This window comes from Coenobita brevimanus, chromosome 26 (genome assembly GCF_032717465.1).
Source record: "Coenobita brevimanus isolate Jiangsu-jjx chromosome 26, ASM3271746v2, whole genome shotgun sequence".
NCBI lineage: Eukaryota > Metazoa > Arthropoda > Malacostraca > Decapoda > Coenobitidae > Coenobita > Coenobita brevimanus.
In genome coordinates this window covers 35,967,406-35,991,070 of record NC_136979.1, presented here as the reverse complement: position 1 = coordinate 35,991,070, position 23,665 = coordinate 35,967,406, and the positions used below count along the sequence as shown (strand labels likewise).

At 41.3% G+C, this 23,665-nt stretch overlaps 1 pseudogene; it reads right to left on the bottom strand.

Annotated features, from left to right (window-relative positions):
- Nucleotides 1–171: 171 nt before the first annotated feature.
- LOC145394009 (uncharacterized) lies at nucleotides 172–21,696 on the bottom strand (annotated as a pseudogene).
- Between the last annotated feature and the right edge of the window lie 1,969 nt (nucleotides 21,697–23,665).

Here is a 23,665-nt window from a genome sequence, read left to right as displayed (position 1 = left end):
AATACGGTGACTTTTGATTATATTCTTGTTCTCACCGGACAGTTTTATTTAGTTTCGAATAGACTTCACTCTGGATGGGTTCAATATGGATTATATTAAACCCTTCACTACTAAGGGGTTCTCCCAGGCTGAATAAAATCGACCTGTATACCCGTTTTACTCTAACATGGCCTAAAACTGCCATGTCTTCATCTTGTGTACTGAGCTGTAACAAGAGATTTAAGTTAAAATGTGATGCAGGTCATGAAGAAATGCCGTGAAAGGACGCAGAGCCACAATATTTTCTTATTCTGCCACTGAGCTATGTGAAATAACCTGCAAAAGGACAATAATCTGGGCCACGGTAAGGTGAAACGAATATAGTAGCGAGAATAAACTACAAAAAGTCACCGGATTGAAGCGATTAATGTCATGTTGATAAACCATTTCGTTGCTTTGAATGTATATGTTTTACTCATGCTAACACCAGACGAGTTTGTTCGGCTGACACACACACACAAACACACACACACACACACACACACACACACACACACACACACACACATTCTAACCGCCAAACTCTTTCAAAACGACCTGTCATTAACCTGCCGTCAAACCAGTTTTTCTTTCTTTTCTGGCAGAAGTCGGACTGTACAGATTTGTTTAGGTTTTTCCTCTTTCTTTTTTTTTTTCATTCTTGTTTGTTTCGCCTCCCATCTCCCTCCTCCTTTACCCCCCCCCCTCCATGCCTCTATCACCCTCAGTCCCTCCATAACTCCCCTCCCTTCATGATTCTCTTAACCTCTTCAGTCCAGCAACGTATTTTTAGTTTGTTCATGCTACCACCGGACAAATTTTACTCAACTTGGGAAGGAACTCACATCGAAAGGGGTACTAACTCCATGATCGAAAAATGTCTCCTAAATTGAATCAAATCGTGTAGAGACAAAAATAAAACAACAAAATACGTCATCGGTTTCAAGGAGTTAAATTTACTGCACATCTGAACACTGCACACGTACACAGCACCGCACACACCACATGCCGAAAGCTCTCTCTGCTCAGTCACCCCGAATACCACTCAACACGCTCCTCCATACTTCAAAACTACACACTTATATACACACCATACATACCACTGAACACATCCATAATAAATAATATACACCAACACACTTCCACACCAAATTCCAACTACACCAAACACCTCCACCCCATCTTACACACACACACACACACACACACACACACTTCCAAGCCACACAAGCATGACCACAAACCACCCCCCCACACACCTACCTCCGTACCTCACACCAAACACCACTACACCACCCCCCACACACCTACTTCCATACTGCACACCAAACACCTCCACACCACCCCATACACATACGTCCAAGCCACACATCAGACGCTTCTGCACACCCTACACACACATTCCTCCTAACCACACACCTCAGCCCCTTCCATCCCTCTCCCCTGTTGCTCCAGTCAGACCAGTTCATAGTTGTTAATCACCACCATAATGGACAAAAAAATTAGGTCGTTAAGTGACGGTAACCTCAGCTGTAGTCAGTGATAATGGAATTGTCAGATTTTCAGAACATATTATACATAGCCTATTCTTAACTTCGCTACGAAGCGTCTTTGTTTAACAAACAAGAATAATTTTACTTAAGGGGTTAAGTAGCCGGTATGCTTAGGAAATGTTCCAACATATATATGTATTTAAACTGGAAATCAATAAATATGCATCATATACGGTATATATATATACATATATATATATATATATATATATATATATATATATATATATATATATATGTGTGTGTGTGTGTGTGTGTGTGTGTGTGTGTGTGTGTGTGTACAGTATGTATGTATGTACATGTATGTACGTATGTATGTATGTATTTTCTAGGAAAGAACTGTCGCATAGCTACTTCCATCCTTTGATTCTATAGTCGTTACGGCACCTCCGCCAACAAAACTGAAGGAGGTTATGTATTTATCCTTGTTTGTCTGTCAGTTTGTTTCTTTGTCTGACCACAAAATATTTCAGAAAATTTATTGGTGGACTGCAATGAAATTTTGTGGATATGTGGGTCATGGGCCATGGTAATGATCTGAGTTCGAGTCCCGGTTGTTGTTGTTGTTGTCGTTTTTTTCCACGATATCAAAAAATTATTGCTGGATTTCAATGAAATTTTCTGGATATATGGATCAAGGGCCACGGAGGAACTGATTAAATTTCGGTGGTGATCTGAATTGTCTGGTACAGGTGTCGGCAGAGGTATGCGTCTCTAAGTGTGCTTAACATGAACTGAAGTCGACCGGCATACTGTGCAAGACAGACTACCCAGTGAGAACTACCCTTCTCCATATCCACTTCTGCATTAGTACACTAAGAGATCACGTTAAACCAACAATAATTACTTATATTACTAATACTGTTCCTCTTCACAAGATCATCCTTCAAGTTTACGCATCACTATTACGGTCTTTGTTCATGCAGTGTTACTTTGCTAACGTGTATCAGTCTCATCAGTAAAGTAAATCTAATAGGTTACCTTCCTCAAAAGTTTCCTTGCATACCTGTAAATGTTTATAACCTGAATAGTAAACACTTGTTTCGCAAATTTTAATTATCTAAATAAGATTTTCTGCCATTTAGCCTACTCTGAACATTACTTACAGCTTTCATTCAAATACCCTGATAATTGCTTGATTCCAGGCCTCAGTTATATAATGCACCCATAAGGCTACTCGTATTACGGTTAGATAACGTCAGTCATGGGCCATTAGGAATATGTGAGTTTGTAAGGGAGGGTGGTGGGTGTGGCGTGGGAAAAGAGGTTGTTACTGAGTAGGAAAAAAAATACCTGGAGGTCCTTTTTGTCGAGATCACCCCTCACAGGATGCGGCGTCAGGCAACAGAGACAGGTAGAGAGATAAACCGATAATCTCTGTTTTTAATCCCTTCACTGCTATAGTAGGACTCGCGCACGTTTGCGGCTGTGGTGTTGCTCGCAACTGTGTACAATGGTGCCATGTTTCCCCAACTTGCGATGTGAAACGGAAGCTATTTATGTACAAGGCATCACAAATTCGATAAATTCAGATGAATAAAACTTACACTTGTGTATTTTGATGGATGAATCAACAGTAATCTTATTATGCATAAAATATTTATACAGTAACACAGAAACATGGCATACATATTGTACAGTGTTGCTAAAAGAAATTGTAGTCACTTTTAATGGTTTTTAGCGTAGTTTTAGGGTGGGTAATAATATCACAGTTATGGATATAAGATAATGAGCCTGAAAAAAGAAGAAATATGCCAATATCCAAAGTAAAAGAAATAATTCATGTAATTCTTCTGAGTGGCAACACTTACCAGTCTGGCCTACGGTAAAGTACCTTCGTATACCCAACCATAGCTTGTACAGGTGTTGCTAGGGAAAAATGCTCACATTTACTGGCTTTTACCATAATTTTAAGGACGAGGAATAATCACATTTATAATCATAAGCTAATATGTAGGACAAAATAGTAGGCATATGCCAATACCGAAGTAAAAAATTATTCACTCGCGAGCGGCAACACTTCCACACCCAGTCGGCGAGAGAGAGAGAGAGAGAGAGAGAGAGAGAGAGAGGCAGGAGAGGGGCATGCATTGAATGCATTGTCGGCATCACTAAATATAACAAAACCAAACTAACAAATGAAAGCACAATTATAAATAACTTATAAAAGAATCAAAAGTACTCAGGGTGGCTCACATTTCCCGCCAGGAGAGAGAGAGAGAGAGAGAGAGAGAGAGAGAGAGAGAGAGAGAGAGAGAGAGAGAGATAACGGTATAGAAAACGTGGCAACACTGTACACAGGTGCGGGCTACACCACAGCCGCAAACGTAGGCGAGTCCTACTTTTTTTTTTATAGAGGTCTCCTGTAAGGTGAAGAAAATTGTTCGGCGGAAACAAGAATATAAAATAAGTAATCATACCGACAGTGTTAAAGGTTTTCAACTCCGTCCTTACAAGGGGTATCTCGTAAAATACTATGGCGATATCATCTAATTTTCTAAATTCATTTCGTGGTGCCGTCAAATCTCCTAAAATCGTCCGGCAGTACCGTCTTACTCCTTCACTACGAGGGATCTCTCTTTAAAATTCATCAGGCGATCGCTCAAATACGGTACAAAAATCGCCATCGTACTGAAAGTCATTAATGGCCTGCACACATCAACTTCCCAACGTAGTCATAATGTAGTGGAGCTCAGTTAACGCAATATGCTTCTATGAATATTCGCATCTCAGTTTTATAGGGTGGGTGGCTTACATTTTACTGCCGGTCGTAAACCTCACAGGAAGGGAATGGGAAGCGTGAGGATGACTAAGAAAGCTTATGACAGTATTGCATGTAAGACAGCGCGGTGGTTGGAAGGAGAAGAAAGAGACCGAAAACAAGGTGGGAGATGATTTAGGAGGAGCGTGAGAGACTAAGAGAGACGAGAACTGGATGGTTGAATGGAGAATAGAAACTCCAGAAGGATGGAGAGGGAATCCAGGAGAGCGAGATGCTGATAGTGTATGAAAGCTGGTTGGTTAGGACGAAGAGAGATTGTATGAATGTGTGTGAGAGTACGGTGGTTGAAAAATGGAGAGGAGAATCAGAAACAGGAGAGAGAGAGACTAGCAGAGGGTATAACAGAGATGCATGGTTGGAAAGCGAAGAGTAAATCCAAGAACAAAGTGAAGAGTGAATCTTAGAGAGTGAGAGACTGACAGAGTGTAAATGAATGTAATGATTGGAAGAGGAATGAGAGGAAGGCCAAGAACAAGGGTGAGTAATAAAGTAGGAGTTTAAGACTACAGTTTAGGAATGTGACATGGTTGGAAGGTGACTATGTACAATAAGAATGTGGACTGATGATGCAGGAGGGTCGTGTGTCGTGGTAGAGGGGCCGTTATTGAGTAGGGAGAGAAATGTCTGGAGATTACCAGTGCACCCACGCAGTGCCACTTCATAATCATTATTAGTTTTTTTCTCCGCATTCCTACCGTGGATGATCACTAGTATCTTCCTCCCATAAATTACCCACGCCCTACCCCTCCCCATCCCTTGTACCCATAACTTGCCTTCCAGCATACCTACTATAATACCTCTCTTACCCCCCCCCTCCTCCTTTTTTTAAACCGTACTCTCTCTTTCCCATCGCTGACCTACTTCCGCTCTTCCTTCCCACCTTACGCCTCTCCCTCCCTTCCTCATCGCTGACCTCATTATACCTTTTCCCATCTTAGCCGTCATTTCCTCGTATCTTGTCTATTGCTTCCCTCACCCTAATTTTACTATTTCTTCTCCCCTCCACTGATACACTATTCCTTTCTGCTCTCTATTCACATTCCTAATAAATTACAACCGCAACCACTGTTATTAACCTAATAGGAAGTTCAGTTTCCGCTGCATTCGTACTGTCATTCTGAATAATAACTACTTTCTTATAATGAAGACAATATATTCGAATCGTTACAACATATTACGATAGGTTTGATTATAGCAAGTCAGCTTAGGTTATTAGGTTAGGTCATTAGTTTAGGTCAGGTCAGGGACTTAGGTAAGGTTGTTAGGTTACGTCAGGTCAGGGTATGGTGAGTTAGGAAAGGTTTGGTTTGTTTGGGTCAAGTAAGGATAGGTCATATGAAAGCATCACACATCAGTAAAGACAATTACAACTTGCAGACTGGAAAGAATGCAATCACAAGCACTAAATTATACCTATGATAGTTTTTTCCGTGTCACCTACCTATTTTCCTAAGCTGAGTCTCCCACATGATACTTATCTTTTACGACAGTCCTTCTACATGTCAACTATGAAGTTCTTTTACATATGACGAACTAATCTTTCTGTAGTTCTTTTATAAGTCAGCTACAACGGTCCTTGTATTCGACAGCCACTCATCTTTCTATGCTAGCTCTCCACCTGTCAGCTCCGAGTCTTTTCACTTGATATCTATCTATTGTTCAATGTCAGTTCTCACAAATGTTAGCTATGCCAGTTCTTCAACACATTAACCACCGCTTTCCTCCTCCCATCTCACAAATCCTCCCACGGCATGCCAGCGACTCACAATCACAAAACACCTATCGGTATAGTTATTTCCGTGAGTATGTCACATGTTATAACCCTTGCAAAAATAATCTACTAGTATAGTAGTTCCTTAACATCACTAATTCATTTTCCCTCACATAACACCCTTCCACGGCACATCTAACATCCCATTATTACATATCACTCATATTTTTTTCACGTGTCACCTATCACAATCCGTTCCCAAATCACCAATAGTCTTATTTTCACTTAGTTTCCCAGCACAGAATATTCCCTCGCCACACATCAAACGTCCTAGTCACGAAATATCTATGACAATTCTTCTACATGTCACCTACAACAAACCCACGTACAACAGTTTGCCCTGTTATTTCCCATTCATCTTTCCTCTCATAATATCATCCAACAATAAACCAAGGTCCTACAATCACAAAACACCCATTGTCCTTTCATATGGAACGTACGATATCCTCCACTGTGCACCGCTCCTCCCCACCACCCACATTACCTGTTCATCTTCCCCTCTTATTCAACACACCAAAATCTTACTCCTACATTTCTTCTACCATACTTGTTTTACATGTCACCTCTAATAATCATTCCTCATCAAATACAGTACACGAATATTAGTCCTTTTCACATATTTCCAAAAACAATTGTACTCACACACGCGTTACCAGTCACAAAGTGTAATGCATACTTCACTTATTCATCTTCCCCTCTGATCCCCCACAACATCCCAAACTCGTATAATTGTGTCACTTTTGAACTCTCTCTCTCTCTCACACACACACACACACACACACACACACACACACACACAGCTCCTATATATCTTTTCTCATGTATCCTAAGATGACACACTAAGGCCGTACTGAATCCAATCACATTATAATTCAATCATATCACGTACGGTATACTGATTCAATCACTTTTCCTAGAGCCTCCTCTCCCCTAGATACAAACATCACTTTCCGCAGACCTCATCATCGATCCATTACCTCTTCCTGTCCCCTAATTGCAAACAAAAAAAATCAACTCACCAGCTTAGACAGTTTGAAGATATTCTGTCTGGGTTGGAGTGGATCGAAGAAGTCAGTGGTGATGAGGAGGAGGGAGTAAATACTCAACGCCGCCAGTAGCACCCGCCACTGGGACCACCGCGAACCCATCGAGTTGTCTATGGATCGGTTCTGGGGCTCATTTCCATATTTTACTGACCAGAGAAGCGGATCTGAACGCATTACCGACTTTGAATCTACTGCAACATCAGCATCTTTCCTCCCTGCTTTGATGTAACTTTATCAGATATTTTGCCAGATAAATCACTTTTTAGGCTATGTCTCCTGTGAATCTACGCCTGTTTCATGTTTTTGTGCTTCAGTAAATTAAATAAACTAAATATTTTAATAATTCCCTTGATGGATAACGTGAAAACTTTCTATTTTTCAAGGGAATAATTATACTGACGGGTATTGTGATAAGTATTAATTCTCAGCGTTAATTCTCTCGATGGATACTAAGAAAACAGATCGCAAGCGTTACTACTCCACAGGGCCCTGACCTCAACGGCATCTGCTGATGAACTCAAGCCCCAGCCAAGACTGGCCACACTCCCGTACACGTACAGGTTTTCACAGCCATCCTACCTCGGGTGCAAGGTTACCAGCGATACTTTTTTCTTTTTATAGACCACCAATATTTTCCATTAACGCAAGGCCAGAGGTGATCATATATTGAAGCTTATACAATCTCAATGAAAACTGTCACATACTGGAAGACACAAAGAGTGGCAGGTTGTATTTTGGAGTCGTGAGAGGAGTCGTGAGAGGTGTGATGAGGCCAGTTTTATGTGTGAGGAAGCCGACCTGCCAACCCCACTCAGGTAATCCCGCGCTAACGGTACATCCCATATTACGTTCAATCGGGTATGGATGCGCTGTTTAATCGATTGCAGTGCGATGGCATTTTTTTTTTTTAATGTTTTATTCTGACAAGGTCTACGACTGCTCCCTCTCATAGATGCTGAAAAGTTTATGACACGGATGACGACCAGTTGCTGCAGAAAGTGACTAAGGTTTAGACCGAAAGATAACATGGTCAAGGCTGAATTTTGTTTCTTCGGTGAGTTTAGGTCCCGTTGGGTTTAGGTTCCAAGTATAACTGACGAGGTTCTAACAACGTCAAATTAAGCATTTCCGGAAGTTTTAAAACCAATAATAGGGAAAAGTCGATACTGTTTTACATGCGAGGGAGCTCCCCATATATTCACCTTTTATTCTCTGCAACTTCCAGACGCTTTTATTTCGCACTGGTGAGGCATCTCCTAGAGAAGAGAATAAGAACTGTTTCTACTGATTAATCCCTTCGATGCAACGACTTGAATCCGTGTCTTTGTTTTCTCCATATTATTTTATTCGGCGATGAAAGGAATGGAATAATGAAGAACTGGACAATACCATAATATCGCCATATGACATTAAGGCTGGACCTGAAGTGGTCTTGACGTGAAAGTTGTTGGCGCTGAAATGGTTTTGGTGCTGATGTGGCTTGGCGATGAAGTGACTCGGTGATGATGTGGGTTAATGGCGTTAATGTGGTTTGGTGATGAAGTGGCTTGGCAAAGAAATGACTTGATGAAGTAGCCTGGCGAAGAAATGTCTTGGCGATGAAGTGGCTTGATCGGTCAGTTTCTTGAAAGACAGCCCAAGTAAGAAGGAAGGGTCAACGCCAATGGGAGGTCCTTAAACTATTCATGTCATGAAACCAAGTGTCTAACCTGATGGGAGTAGAAGGGAAATGAGGCTGGAAGAAACACGGAAAAATCAAGGAGAGGTGAGACAGAAGAAGAGGACAGTATGGAGAGGAAGAATGGAGACAAAGAGGCCTCTTTTAGTCGCCTCTTACGATAAACTGGGATACTGGGGAGGTATTCTTTCCACCCCTTACAAGAGGGAATTCTTTTTTGCTTTACCTTCCCTCCAATCGATTTCTTATTGTTCTTATTTCTGTGTTTTATCCTCCTTACTTTCTTGCCCTTTTCTACTTTGTTTCTCTTCCATTAACCCGCACACGTCTTCCTTTACATTTAATACATTTAGGGTCAAACATTTTTAAACAAAAAATCTCGTAGTGATGAGGTTAGAAACTATCTGCATTTACTTCTTCAACGTAGTGACTTTTTAAATGTCCTTCTTGATAAATGCAGACTATTCCTCTTTGGGGTGGCCTTCATTATGACGACGTACATTTTCATTCTGATCACTAGACGACTGGATTCTGCTTTGGGGAAACCTATCGTAATGAATACATTAGTACACTTCTGTACACTTCTTGTTGAACGAAAGGCAATGATAGACTACGTGTGTGTGGATGAGCGAATGAGAAGACAAGTGTTGGATGCAAGAGTGTGGAGAGGGTGGGGGAATGGAGTCTCGGACCATCACTTAGTGATGGCCAAGGTAGAGCTGCAAAGAAAGTGGTTGAGGAGACGAAGGGGAAGACAGGAGGAAGCAGCTCCTGTGAGAAGAGTGGAGAAATTGCAAGATAGTGAGAAAAGGACAGAGTATAAGAGCATAGTGGAAGAAAGATTGGGAAGGTATGAGCTAGAGCAGATGGAAGGGGTGGAAGACGTATGTAAGATATTCACGGAAGAGATAAGCGCAGCGTGTGAGGCGGTTTGTGGAGCGAGGAGGAGATGCAAGGGTGTGCAAGGGACAGCATGGTGGAATGATGAGGTGAAACGAGCTGTGGAACAAAAGAAGAAGGCATATGGTGAATGGTTGGCGAGTAGAGGTAGGGGAGAAGTTGAGAGAGAGAAGAGAGAGGTATATGTGAGCAGGAGAAGGGAGGTTAAGAGACTGGTGAAGGAGAGTAAGAAGAAAGTGGATGAAGAGTTTGGGAGGAATCTGAGTGTGAAATGGAGGGAGAGTAAGAAATTGTTTTGGAAGGAGGTAAAGAAAGTAAGGCAGTGTGAAAGAGGAAATAGTAGGGGAGTGAAAGATAGGAATAATAGATTGTTGGTGGAGAAGAGAGAAAAATTGAAGAGATGGAAGGAGCACTTTGAGGATTTGTTGAATGTAGAGAGTGAAAGCAGTGTGAGTATAAGTGGTTGGGGAATGGCTGGGAGAAGAAGAGATGAGAGGAGGGAGGAAGAGATCAGTAGGTCGGAAGTAGTGGAAGCGATGAAGAAGATTAAGCTGGGAAAGGCCCCAGGAATTGATGGAGTGTGTGGTGAAATGCTTAGGTATGGGGGTGAGATTGTTGTGGAGTGGATATGGAAGTTGTGTAGATTGGCTTGGGAAGAGGGAAGGGTTCCAGAGGACTGGAAATCAGGTATAATTGTTCCTCTGTACAAAGGAAAAGGGGAGAGAGAAGTATGTGGTAACCATAGGGGTATTTGCCTTCTTAGTGTGACTGGTAAAATATATGGTAGAATACTCATTGATAGGGTTAGGCATATGACAGAGGAGCTAGTTGGAGAAGAACAAGGGGGATTTAGGAAGTTAAAAGGGTGTGTAGATCAGATATTTGTTCTAAGATGTTTAGTGGAGAAGTATCTAGAGAAGGGAAGGAAAGTGTATGCTGCCTTCATGGACTTGGAGAAAGCTTATGACAGAATAGATAGCCAAAGTATGTGGAAGGTATTAAGAATATATGGAGTGGAGGGGAAATTGTTGAGTGCTGTGAAGAGTATGTACGAGGGAGCTAGGGCTACGGTGCGAGTGGATGGTGAGCTGAGTGAGTTCTTTGATCTCAATGTGGGACTGAAACAGGGGTGTGTGATGTCTCCATGGCTGTTTAATATATATATGGATGGGGTTGTAAAGGAGGTGCAAGGTAGGGCAGTGGATGTGGGGGTAGCCCTAATGAATGAGGGTGAGATTTGGAAGCTCAGGTGTTGCTGTTTGCTGATGATACAGTATTGTTGAGTGAAGATGAATGAGAGTTGCAAGGTTTGGTGAATGAATTTGGGACAGTGTGTAGGAGGAGGAAGCTGAAAGTTAATGTAAACAAAAGTAAAGTTATGGTGTTTGAGAGGAATGAAGTCACAGAGTGTGCGGTGAGGTTGGATGGTGAGGATATGGAGAATGTGAGTGCATTCAAGTACTTGGGTAGTGTGATGAGTAAGGATGGAACTTTGGGGGATGAAGTACGTGAAAGGGTACAGCAGGGAAGAAAGGTTGTTGGTACACTGAAAGCAGTGATGAGAAATAGGGAGGTGAGTATGGAAGTTAAGAAGTCACTGCATGATGGTATTGTGATCCCTACCCTGACGTATGGAAGCGAGGCGTGGACCTTGCAAGAGGGGAACAAGTCAAGAGTGAGAGCAGTGGAAATGAGTTACTTGAGAGGAGCATGTGGAGTGACGTGGAAGGACAGGTTGACGAATTAAGAAGTGAAGGAACGTTGTGGGGTAGATGTGGATGTGGTTGAAAAGATTAGGAGAAATACACTGAGGTGGTTTGGACATGTGGAGAGAATGGAGAATGAAAGACTGACTAAGAGGGTGTATGTAGGTGAGGTGGAGGGAGGGAGAGGGAGGGGTAGACCGAGGATTAGGTGGAGGGATGGAGTTGAGAGGTATATGAGGGAGGGGGGGGGTGAGTTGGGGGGAGGGGAGTCAAATGGTGGGTGACAGAGTGACTTGGAGGCGTTTTGTCTGCGGCCACCCTTTGCGGGATTAGGGCGTCGGGCTATAGATAGATAGATAGACTTCTGTGATACTCGAGTGTTAAGCAACCTAAATTCTGTACATGAGAGAGAGAGAGAGAGAGAGAGAGAGAGAGAGAGAGAGAGAGAGAGAGAGAGAGAGAGAGAGAGAATTTGGTAGACGGCAAAGAAGAGAATATCGGCAGCGGTCATCCCTTGAGACCCCAATAGTTAGGCCTCGGTAATGGATGTGTATCTATCTCGTAGGTGGGGGAGGCGGGATGGCTGGTGATGATCCGGAGAGCACGTGGGGTTAAAGGAGCCTGGGAGTGTTAATACTGTTTACATTAATCCTCTCATGACTGGAACAACAAAACTATTCAATTCCGGCTAACATCAAACGATTGTAATGCCGAGGGTCAGTCCTAGTAGCCTGAGCGTCAATGATGTCACCATTAAGTTTCTAGCATGCTTCAGTAATGGGTGTGTCTAGCTCGTTGGTGGGGGCAGTGGGTTGGATGGGGAGGTTCTGGCGAGACTATAGTGTATTTACTTTAACCAGACAATGATCCCTAAACCCTTTTCACATAATTTGACTGACTGGTGCAGTCAGACTAGAGGACTCACGTGATTAATAACTGAGATTTATTCCTGCCTCACAACAGTTTATCGAAGTTCATGCAACCACGGCTTATTGCAGTACTCAAGTCGTGGGAGTGCTCCAGTTCGATTACGAGAAAACCCGACTATAGTTGATGGACAGAGTTATTTTTATTTTGAAGATATGAACCACTTCACTACCAGAGGTCTCCCGTAAGTTGAATAAAATCTTTAGGTGGTAGTGAAAATAAAGCATGTTACCTCACTGAAGTAATAGAGGGGTTAATAAAGTGATTACTAGTTGTCCTCTTCTCTACGAAGTCTTCCCTAAATGCAATAAAATCGTCTGGTGTTAGTTAATCTATCTATCTATCTATCTCTATCTCTCTCTCTCTCTCTCTCTCTCTCTCTCTCTCTCTATATATATATATATATATATATATATATATACACGTCATCGCACTGAAGGGGTTAATTTAGTGTGTCCTCTCATGCTGTCAATGAAGCTAAGACAATTTCCTTGTTTTTCATCCTGAAAATTTCATGGTAGGTTATTAAAAAAAGAAAAAGATTGCTGCGGTGGATGAACTTGGGTATTTTATTCAAATACAAAATCCTACTTAACTGAGAGAAATCCTAACAGTGAAAGGTTTGTAATCCTGTTTCTTGCAGCTTTTCTTTTTTTTCTTTTCTGCTGGGTGAGGGACGCTCCTAGGAATTATAAACCAACACCAGACAATCTTCTGTCACAAGAAATGTTAACAATCGTAGGATTAAACGTGATGATGAAAATATGTACAAAGAATATATGCTGATGGCTTTATGAGGTTAAGCCAAGGTTACGAAGGTCTGAATGATAATGTGCATGACTGAGGTTTATTCCACTGTCTAACTGTTCTGCGACTTTTGTTCTCTGCTCCCAATTCCTACCTCATCCAATCTTTTATGTAGGAATTAGAATTTTATTTTATTTTTATTTTTCAGAAACAGAACAGAGGAAGGAAAAAAATCTGAATAAAAAAAAAAAAAAAATCCATACACTACAGTAGATTACTGGTGTCCTCCATTCACACAAAACCTGTGACAGTTGGACCTGAATAGCTGCATGTTGAAGTCTGGGGGGAAACAACTCGGGGGAAGTGAGTTCCAAAGAGATGCAGTTCGAGTAATAAAAGATTTCTAATAGGCGGATGCCCTGCAACATGGCAGTGTGACATTCCAGCCATGAGGGCTACCAGATGCCCGTATAGCAGAGAGGAAGGCATGAAGAGGTGGCACAATGGATGCAACTTCTGAGCATTTGCCATAAAAGTATCTGCAAAATAATGCAAGGGAGGCAATATTCCTTCTTACCTGAAGGGAAGGTAGTTTATATGTAAAAGCAGGATTATTACTAATTTTAACAGCTTTGTTCTGATAACGACAACGATGATGATGATGATCGCAATTTAATACGAGTACAGAAACAGAGTAGAGGTACGACAGTTCGCTGGTTCGTCGACAGTTCCCAAAACGTCCCCAGGAAGACTTATATTACGCGAAGAGTACGAATTCCATCACAGAAATTGTGCACGTTGGTGGTTGCGGAGGAATACTATAGTTGTGGGTCACTGTACTGCGTCTATCATCTCACCCCCCCCCCAACACAGTGCTATCATGAAGGTAATCCTAGGACACACACACACACAGTACTCTCATGAAGGTACCCCAGGACACACACACACACACACACACACACACACTACTCTCATGATGGTACCCCAGGACACACACACACACACACACACACACTACTCTCATGATGGTACCCCAGGACACACACACACACACACACACACTACTCTCATGATGGTACCCCAGGACACACACACAAAACAGACACACACACACACACACACACACAATTACTCTCACGAAAGTAACCCCAGCACACACACACACACACACACACACACACACACACACACACACACACACACACACACACTACTCTCATGATGGTACCCCAGGACACACACACAAAACAGACACACACACACACACACACACACAATTACTCTCACGAAAGTAACCCCAGCACACACACACACACACACACACACACACACACACACACACACACACACACACACAGTACACTCAAGAAGCTCGGTTATTCAGTCTTATTCAGTCGAAGGATGATTATAGGGTGATTTGTCTGGGAAAGGACGAGTGATTGGGGTGTACTAGATTTTCGCTGGTACTGCCGAATGTAAGCGTCCTGTGTGATGACGTTCATTCTGTGCTGTTCTTGATAACTCCAGACTGTCATATTCAACTTTTGTAAGATCTCTCGTACTGAAGAAGCTGAAGGCTATATTATACTCTCACCAGTTCAAATAAGTTCTCCCAGTCTAAATAAAATACCCAGGAACTAGCAACAAAAAATATAAAACACGTCATCACATAAATATAAAATACGACATCGGGCTGCAGCGAGTTTGTAGTACCGGTACTATGATGGAGTTTGGCAGAAGGGCAAATTTATGTATAATATTTACACACTAAAAAAAAAAAAAAAAAAAAAAAAAAAAAAAAAAGCAGAACGAAGCACATGAGCTACATGAAATATTTTCTATAAAGTAGACACTCCTATGACGAAGCTTGACAGAAATAAAAACAATGGTTAGATAATTATAACACAATAACACAGACAACGCTACTGCTGTTGCAACCCTCCATCTGACCAAGCACATACCTCCCACCTCCCTGCACATCTAACCAAGGGCATAACGGCCCTCCAACCCCCCCCCCCGCCCTTCCGTCTGTATAACAGTGACATTAAAACTTAACAAGATGACAGAGAAAATAATAATCATCATCATCATCTCAACTACCACCACCATTATTATCGTCATCATCATCATCAACATCTCAATAAGCCATCATCACTACCATCATCATCCATACCACCACCATCAACAACATCATCATCTCGACTACCACCACCATCCATCACCTCAAAGAACACTACCACTGCCATCATCATCATCATCGTCTCAACTATCACCACCACTATTATCATCATCTACCACCATCACCATCATCACCGTCATTACCATCAACAACAACATTATCATCATCATAATCGCCATAGTCATCATCTCAACTACCACCACCACCATCATCATCATCACACATCATCTACACCACTATCATCGTCGTTGCAACCTTCCATCTGACTTCAGATTCCTTGCATAGGGAGTATTGCAATCTCAGATTTTTTTTTTCTTAAAAAAAAAAAGAAAAAAAAACTACACGACAGCATTCTACCTATCAAATGGCACCAGTTCACTATGACACATAACTATGTGAATATTTCATGACTCTATGATTAATTCTTTCTGAGTTTTGCTAAGGAAACGAAATCTCTACGCCTTTTTACTTTTTCAATACAGGTATTAAAAAAAAAAAAAAAAGCTTAAGACACAGGATTCTACCTATCAAAAGGCGCCAGCTCACAATACAGTAAGACACATTACTATGTGAAATTTCATGACTACTATAGTTAATACTTTCTGAGATTTGCTCGAGAAACGAAATCCCTACGCCTGGCCAGCCGCCCTGCCGCCCAACATACGGACGGACACCAGTGACAACAATAACTTCCTCTGACTTTGTAAGGTGGAGGGTAAAACAAGGCTATACATAGGCAGTGCTATAAATGACCTTGGCAAAATTAAATTCACTGAATACCAACGTAACATTATCAATAAAATATGCATTTCTGTGATAGAGCTTACCACATCTAAGTACAACAGCTACAGACATTATTGTCAATATGTACTGTAAAATGGCTACAAATATTAATATCACTATAATAAGGAAGAGGCTACTTTGATGAAACTTGACAAAACCAATTACAGTGGCTACAAACCAGCATATTATCGTTCATAAAATACACACTTCGTTACTGTGAAGGAACTTGGTAGATCTAAGCATAAAAAGTTACATGCAGTTTAACCAATAAACTGTACAGTCATATCATGAAGCTTGGTACTAAGCTACTGAAACCTTGTGATGTTGGAGTTATGACAGTCTTAAGTACCATATCAAAAACCAACAGTTCCACACAGGGAAGGCCTTAGAATTTCTTTAGACATTTAGCTGAAGGTGAGGGAAGAGGAACATGACAATTATAACATGCGCTAAAGGTCGCGTACATAATTTTTCATGCAAACAAAGACTGACTATCCGGAAGCTATTAACCCTCAGATCTGAGGAGGTTTTCCGTTGGCAAATGTGTCTTTGTCTATCTGCCTATCCATTCATCCACACACACACACACACACACACACACACACACACACACACACACACACACAGTGTTAATGGCTATTAGTTCATCTATATCTATCTACAACAAGCAATAGTACATTAATTACCGTACCTCCCACGGCTAACTCTGTCCAGAACCTCCATACTGTCCATAAACTCCATGACGCGCCGAATCCTCTCCTCGGTGACCTTGCCGTGGGCCAGATGAGTCTCAACGCTCGACAGCACTAGCATCAGTCCCAGGTGCCACACCTTACCCAAGCTCTCTGCCACCAGGTCAGGGGTCACGTCATTAAGGTCAAGGCCACACGAGGTCAGAGTGGACGAGTAGGAGTGCCAATAAGACTCCAGGACCTCATTTAAGTGGTTTTCGTAGACGTCTGGTTCCGAACTCATCAGCAAAATGGAGACAACATCTGTGAGAGCGTTTCCGAATCGCGCGAACTGCCAGTCTAATATCTTTACTGGGGGACTTAGCAATCGTTGTCTGTCTGCCGTAATGACTCCCATGTCCACTTCTATTTTTATTCTCTCCTTGTTAAACATGACCTGTCCAGCCCAGTAGTCTCCGTGGATCAGTGTGTTTTGGTAGACTTTACTTGTGGCTTCTGGTACTTTTCGCAATCGTTCCGCCACTGGTAGGAGGCCGAGAAGCTTTTTTACAATTGGTTCGTCGTCACTGTAGAGAGATGCAACTTTACGAATGCCAGAACTAGTGTAGTTGTCGAGGAAGCTATCATCCACATCCTTAGCACAATATTTCAATAACTGCTCCTCCCCGTGTTCCTTTATAAAAACTCGTCCCAAGGCGTGCACAACAGCAATGACCTCTAATGTCTTCTTCGTCTTCTCTAAACTGATCCCCTCCTTTGAACTCAGAACGGTATATCCCTCAGCCTTCAAGTCCTGCAGAACAAGAGTCATGGTGTCTGATGCTAACCCTGCGTAGAACACCCCAGGGACAGGCACGGCTATCTCATACTTGGAGCATATGGCGCGAAGAAGATCGGATCCGAAAAAATCATAGGCACCGATTTCTCTTGTTGCCACGTTGTCCTCTAGAACGAGACCTCGCTTGCGCTGGGGAAGCAGTTATAATGGATGTTAATCAATATACAGGGTAAACAATCCTCCATTACAGCTAATTGTTAAATGAAATCATATATGTTTGTTTTTCACTTAATATCCGCTGTATGAGTGAAGACAAGGTATAGAAAAGACTGCACAGTAATTAGCTATTATCATTTTTTTTTTTACGACAATAACCACTCTAGTTTGGTTGTAGAATGTTTGGTAACTATGAGTGACGACAAAGTACACACGATCTGTTTTAAACACAACTTTAGTTCAAGAAAATCTGTAAATATGGTATACCTGGTCCAAAGGCAGAAACTTGAGGGCGAGGTGGTGTTCTCTCTGAAACCTCTCATTGTCATTAAGGTTGTATCTGGAAAGAGGTAAATATTTGGGAAAATTAAAGGTTGCCAACAGTCCTCAGAGAATGCACGATGGTCTTCACTCTGACATACTTCTGTGCTGATTGCTATGCTTGAATAATAAACATACAGGAACTCAGGACCCCAAAAGTGTGTGTGTGTGTGTGTGTGTGTGTGTGTGTGTGTGTGTGTGTGTGTGTGTGTGTGTGTGTGTGTGTGTGTGTGTGTGTGTGTGTGTGTGTGTGTGTGTGTGTGTGTGTGTGTGTGTGTGTGTGAGTCAAGCTCGTACTGTCCCGTGTCTTAGACGTCTGTGTGTGTGTGTGTGTGTGTGTGTGTGTGTGTGTGTGTGTGTGTGTGTGTGTGTGTGTGTGTGTGTGTGTGTGTGTGTGTGTGTCTGTATTAGCAACAAGGATGACAGCACCAACATTCTCTCTGTAGGTGACTCTTAAGCTCCTAGCTGTTTATTATATACTGTACGTACACACGCCCATAAAAGTGCAGCTCTTCATTCTCTCTACGGCCGACCATTAACACTGACACTGCCAAAAGATCCCTCAAAAGAGAAATGTCGTCTAATGTAACAATAATGTATCTAAATATGGTCATAATAGCTAAAATTACTATTATTATTATTATTATTATTATTATTATTTGTACCTTTACAACCAGAATTTTCCCTAGGCAAAAAAAAAAAAATAAATAAATAAAAAATCGTCCAGTGTCAACCTAAAAAATGTCTAGGTGAGCAAGGTATTAACCTCGTAACTGGGTCTTAATTTCAAAGTTTCGTGAAATGTTTAACCCCTTCAGTCCGGTGACGTACTTTTCCACTTTATTACTTCCAGACGATTTTGTTCAACTTGGGACAGACTTCTTGAGGTACCGTAGAGGTCTTACAGACGGCCTTCCCTAACCCCCTCTATATAACACATCTGCCCTAAATTGAATAAAATCGCATGAAGACACGAATATAAAAATATGTCACCGAACTGAAGATGTTAAATGGAAGAATTATACCCACATAATGAAGCAGTGTGTAAAATATTGTACAGCTAAACAGCTTTGGCACACCGTATATCCTAGTCCTGTATATCCATTAAGTATGTGACAACGTTTTCCTGATATCTGATGGTATTATATAGATCCACAAACAAATACGGAATAACCACAAGAGTTCGTTCAGCTTAACTAGGCGTATATTTCGTCCTTTTGCTGTTAATTCAATTAGCTAAATGGCAGAGTATGACAAAAATACATTTCTACAATCATTTCCATAGCACTTCCTCACGAATAATTTTATAATTCTAGTGTTAATCTCTTGTTACAGCTCAGCATTAAAGACAGAGAGATGGCAGTTTCAGACCCGGATAAGGATGACACACCGCAATAAAATAAAGCACGTTACCTGACAGAGAGGAAAAGGATATCGCTGAGGTAACCTGAGGTGTGGTCGGGTGACTGTGTTGTATAATCCTTCAACACTACTTCCTCGCTCCTGTTCCTTGTTTTCCTCTCTTCTTTCTCCTCTCTCTTTGTTCTTATCATCCACCCCTCCAGCACTGCTTCCAGCCACTCCTTAGTCACCTCGGAGGCGTTGGAGAGAGGGGCGGGATGGAGAGAAGAGGTAGTGGGACGATTTTCGGTGCGGTAGGAGACGTCGGAGTGGATATGTTTGTTGTCGGTAGCTTGTGCCATTTCCAGCCTCCTCTCTCGCCACTCCGACACTGGAGGAATAGAGAAACACGAAGGCATGAGATATCGAAGAAGAGGAGGCTGAGGGACGTTTTCTGACTTTGGGAGACTCTGTAACATCTCTTCCAATGCGATTTATTTTGCATATTACATCTCGGTACCCTCCTGCATATTACTGATAACATCTCGCTATAAAGGCGATATAAACAAACTGCAAGAGATTGGTAATGTGAATCTGCAAATAAATCGATATGGAAGAGATGCTACGAAGCCTCTGAAGCCACATATAATACGATAAAAGACGACGAGAGAGAGAGAGAGAGGGGGGGGGGGGAATGAGAAAACTGGAAAAAGAGGAAGAGCTCGGAACGGAACTAGAAGGAAATGAGAGCAACAAGAGAAGTGAAGACTAAGCTTTTTTTTGGGGGGAGGGGGGGAAGGGGGAGTGCGCATACCCCCAGTTTCGGGAGGTCAGTGATTACATACAATAAAAGAACAATGATATTTGCCAAAATAAATGCAATTAATAGCTTACATGAATGCTATAAGATAATAATTTCAGTTAAAAGTTATTTGTCAATAAGTTTCGAGGAAATCGGTCACGAACCAACATTAACTCTTAAACGTGTGGTAATTCCGCTAAGAATCAAGTTCCCCCGTTTCCACGGTTATAGATCCGGCACTGAAGAGAAAAATGGAATAGAGAAAGAAAAACGCCTGCAGCCAACTAGCATAAACGAGTCATAAACAGTGGCTGACAATCGGTCTGTAGCCTATACCCTTTGAGAAAGACGTTCCATTTGTTGGTCCACGCCTGTTCCACTTTTTAAATAAATTTTTTATAACAATTTTTTACAACAAATCTCCTTGCAGTGTTACATTCACAGCCACAGTATGGCTTTGCACGGGCCAGATTATCACCCACTTCCACCCCCCCTCAAAAAAAAAAAGTCTCCACTCAATATGGTCGTTTGTTTGGGGCGGAAATGGGGTTTGAACGGTCATTATTATTGAATATCTGTGATATACTGTAATATGGAAGCTAGAGTAAACTCGTACTTCAAATTTATAGCACACACACACACACACACACACACACACACACACACGAGAGAGAGAGAGAGAGAGAGAGAGAGAGACCTCGTTATTGTGACCTTTTTTGACGTTCGTTTTTCCTATTAAGTCGGCGAGGAAATAAAAGAAAAAAGGCACAGCCTACTGCAGTCTTATTTCTACCTACGAAGTCGATCTGACAGTTTAATTACCGCAGTGGAAGATGCTGGAGAGGGTCGGTTTCATAGACTGATAGAATACGATGCTCCACTTATATATATATATATATATATATATATATATATATATATATATATATATTGAACTCCCTCCATGTCCCCGAAAGGAGGAGGATGAACTGCAGCAAAAAGGTAACTTAAGGCCGCAATCCACCAAGCGCACGTTTCAGATGACCGTGGGGCTACATGTGTAACAAAGAACACAAGATGAAGCGAAATACAGTCCTAAGCAAGAGAGTCTTCCCTTTCTTTATATCTACCTTCATTTCATGGGCGTAGCCAGGAAAATGAATTGGGGGGGGGCAAAAAAATTTCCACTGGTAACTTTGCATCACTGGATGATTTATTGGCAAAATAAAATGAGAAATACCATACAAGGCTACAGGCGTGAATATTAATTCAAACAAATTTTGCGGAAAGAAAAAAAATATTCAACCCACCAGGTAGAGACAGCTTCGATAATGTATAGCCTATATCAGCATTAATGTCCACGGCTGTAGGCTACATCATGAAATGCACCAATATATTTTGATTTTTTTTTTTATATGTACACTGTAACTGTACCAGTATGATTACCCAATATACCTACATTACCGCTTGATCTCATTTTTTTTTTTTTAAACAACTGTAAGCTGCCAAAGTTTTTTTTTTTCCCAAATATATATAAGATGATCACTAATCAGAAACTAACCTGCCACAGTAGTTCGACGAAAAAAAAAATGTATATATAACTTCGATAATTTTCTATTATCGTATTATCGCTGTAGTGCCGAACACTGGTAAAAAGTTTACAATGTGTTCCTGTACTAATATACGGATCTGAAATTTGAAGTGTAACAAAATGTCTATAACGCAAGCTTAGGAATGCCCAGAGGAATGGAGACAATAAACAGTAAATGCTAGGCATAACTTGGAGAGACAGGAAATGAAGCTCTTGGGTAAGTGAGCAAAGGAGATATCCACATTTCTATTTAAAAAAAAAAAGGGGGGGGGGAATGGTCCTGGCACGTCATGTATTTAGAAGACATGATAACAGATGAACTACTTGAGCAACAGGGGGAGAGTTAGTTGTGGACTGGATGTGGAAAATGTGTAGATTAGTTTGGGAGGAAGGTAGGATTCCAGAGGACTGGAAGTCTGCAATAATTGTACCCTTACACAAAAGTATGAAGGAAAGAGAAGTATGTGGTACCATAGAGGTATATGTCTCCTCAGGAAAGATATATGGTAGGATACTTATTAAAAGGGTCAGGGAACAACAGAGGAATTGGTTGGAGAAGAACAGGATGTGTTTAGGAAGGGAAAATGTTGCGTAGATCTGATAATCGTGTTGTGATGTATAGATTGGACCCTGCAACTTCTGCAAGAAGGATACAAGTCTAGGGTGAGAGCTATGGAATGAGTTATCTGAGAGAAGCATGTGGAGTTACATGGAGAGACAGACTGACAAATGAGGAAGTGAAAGAGCGTTGTGATGTTAATGTAGGTGTGACTGAAAAGGTTATGAGGAATAATCTAAGGTGGTTTGGCCATGTGGAGAGGATGGAGAATGAAAGATTGACCTGGAAGGTGTATGTGAGTGAAGTGGATGGGAATAGGGAGAGGGGCAGACCAAGCCTGAGATAGAGGGATGGAGTGGAGAGGTATATGAAAGAGGGGGGTGTGAGTTGGGAAAAGCGCAGCCGGATGACGGGGGACAGGGTGTCATGGAGGCGATTTGTTTGGGGCCACCCCTTACAAGACTGAGGCGTCAGACAATAGATAGACAGATAGATTTAGCCTATTCAAATTTCAAATGATATGGAGGTTAGACCATCAAATTCCTTAAATGTATCAATGACCAAAATCATTTCAAAGGCCCCCCATAAACTGTAGACAGTCAAGCATAACTAACAATCATGACTGACAAGAAAATATCTAAACCTAACACACTGGTCCAGTCTATTGTGTAAATGATAACACCCATACACGAGATCCGAGAAATACCAAGCTTGAGCACCGACTTGGATAAATTCTTGCTTTGGAGCCAGAATCAGGGAACAAACTGTATAAATGACCGTATATGGTAACGGCAGATAAACCAGAGACATAAGAAAAGTAAATATATGTACCTCCTAGTCCTTTATCAGGTCTTCTTCTCATGCAGCGCCAGCACATCAAGTAGCAACTACTAATCATCAACAATGCTCGTGCCGAACATTCGAATAAAATTATAAAAATAATTTGTCTTGTTGGTCTCTCATAATAGTAAAGTAATTATCAGAATGTGTTATTATTTACTAATCTGTAATATGAGATATTATTCAGATAATAACATATACAATATTCAAAATTTAAAAAAAATAAATAAATGCTGGTTTTTGAAAGAAAACCACCAAGATATAAGGGTAACGATACTGTTTAGGCAATGGCGACTTGGCATGCAAAAGTTCCAGAATATTTGAGCAACATGGGTGATTAATTGACATTAATCGTATTATATATATATATATATATATATATATATATATATATATATATATATATATATATATATATATATATATATTTACTACGTTTTGTGAATTGGTAGGGGC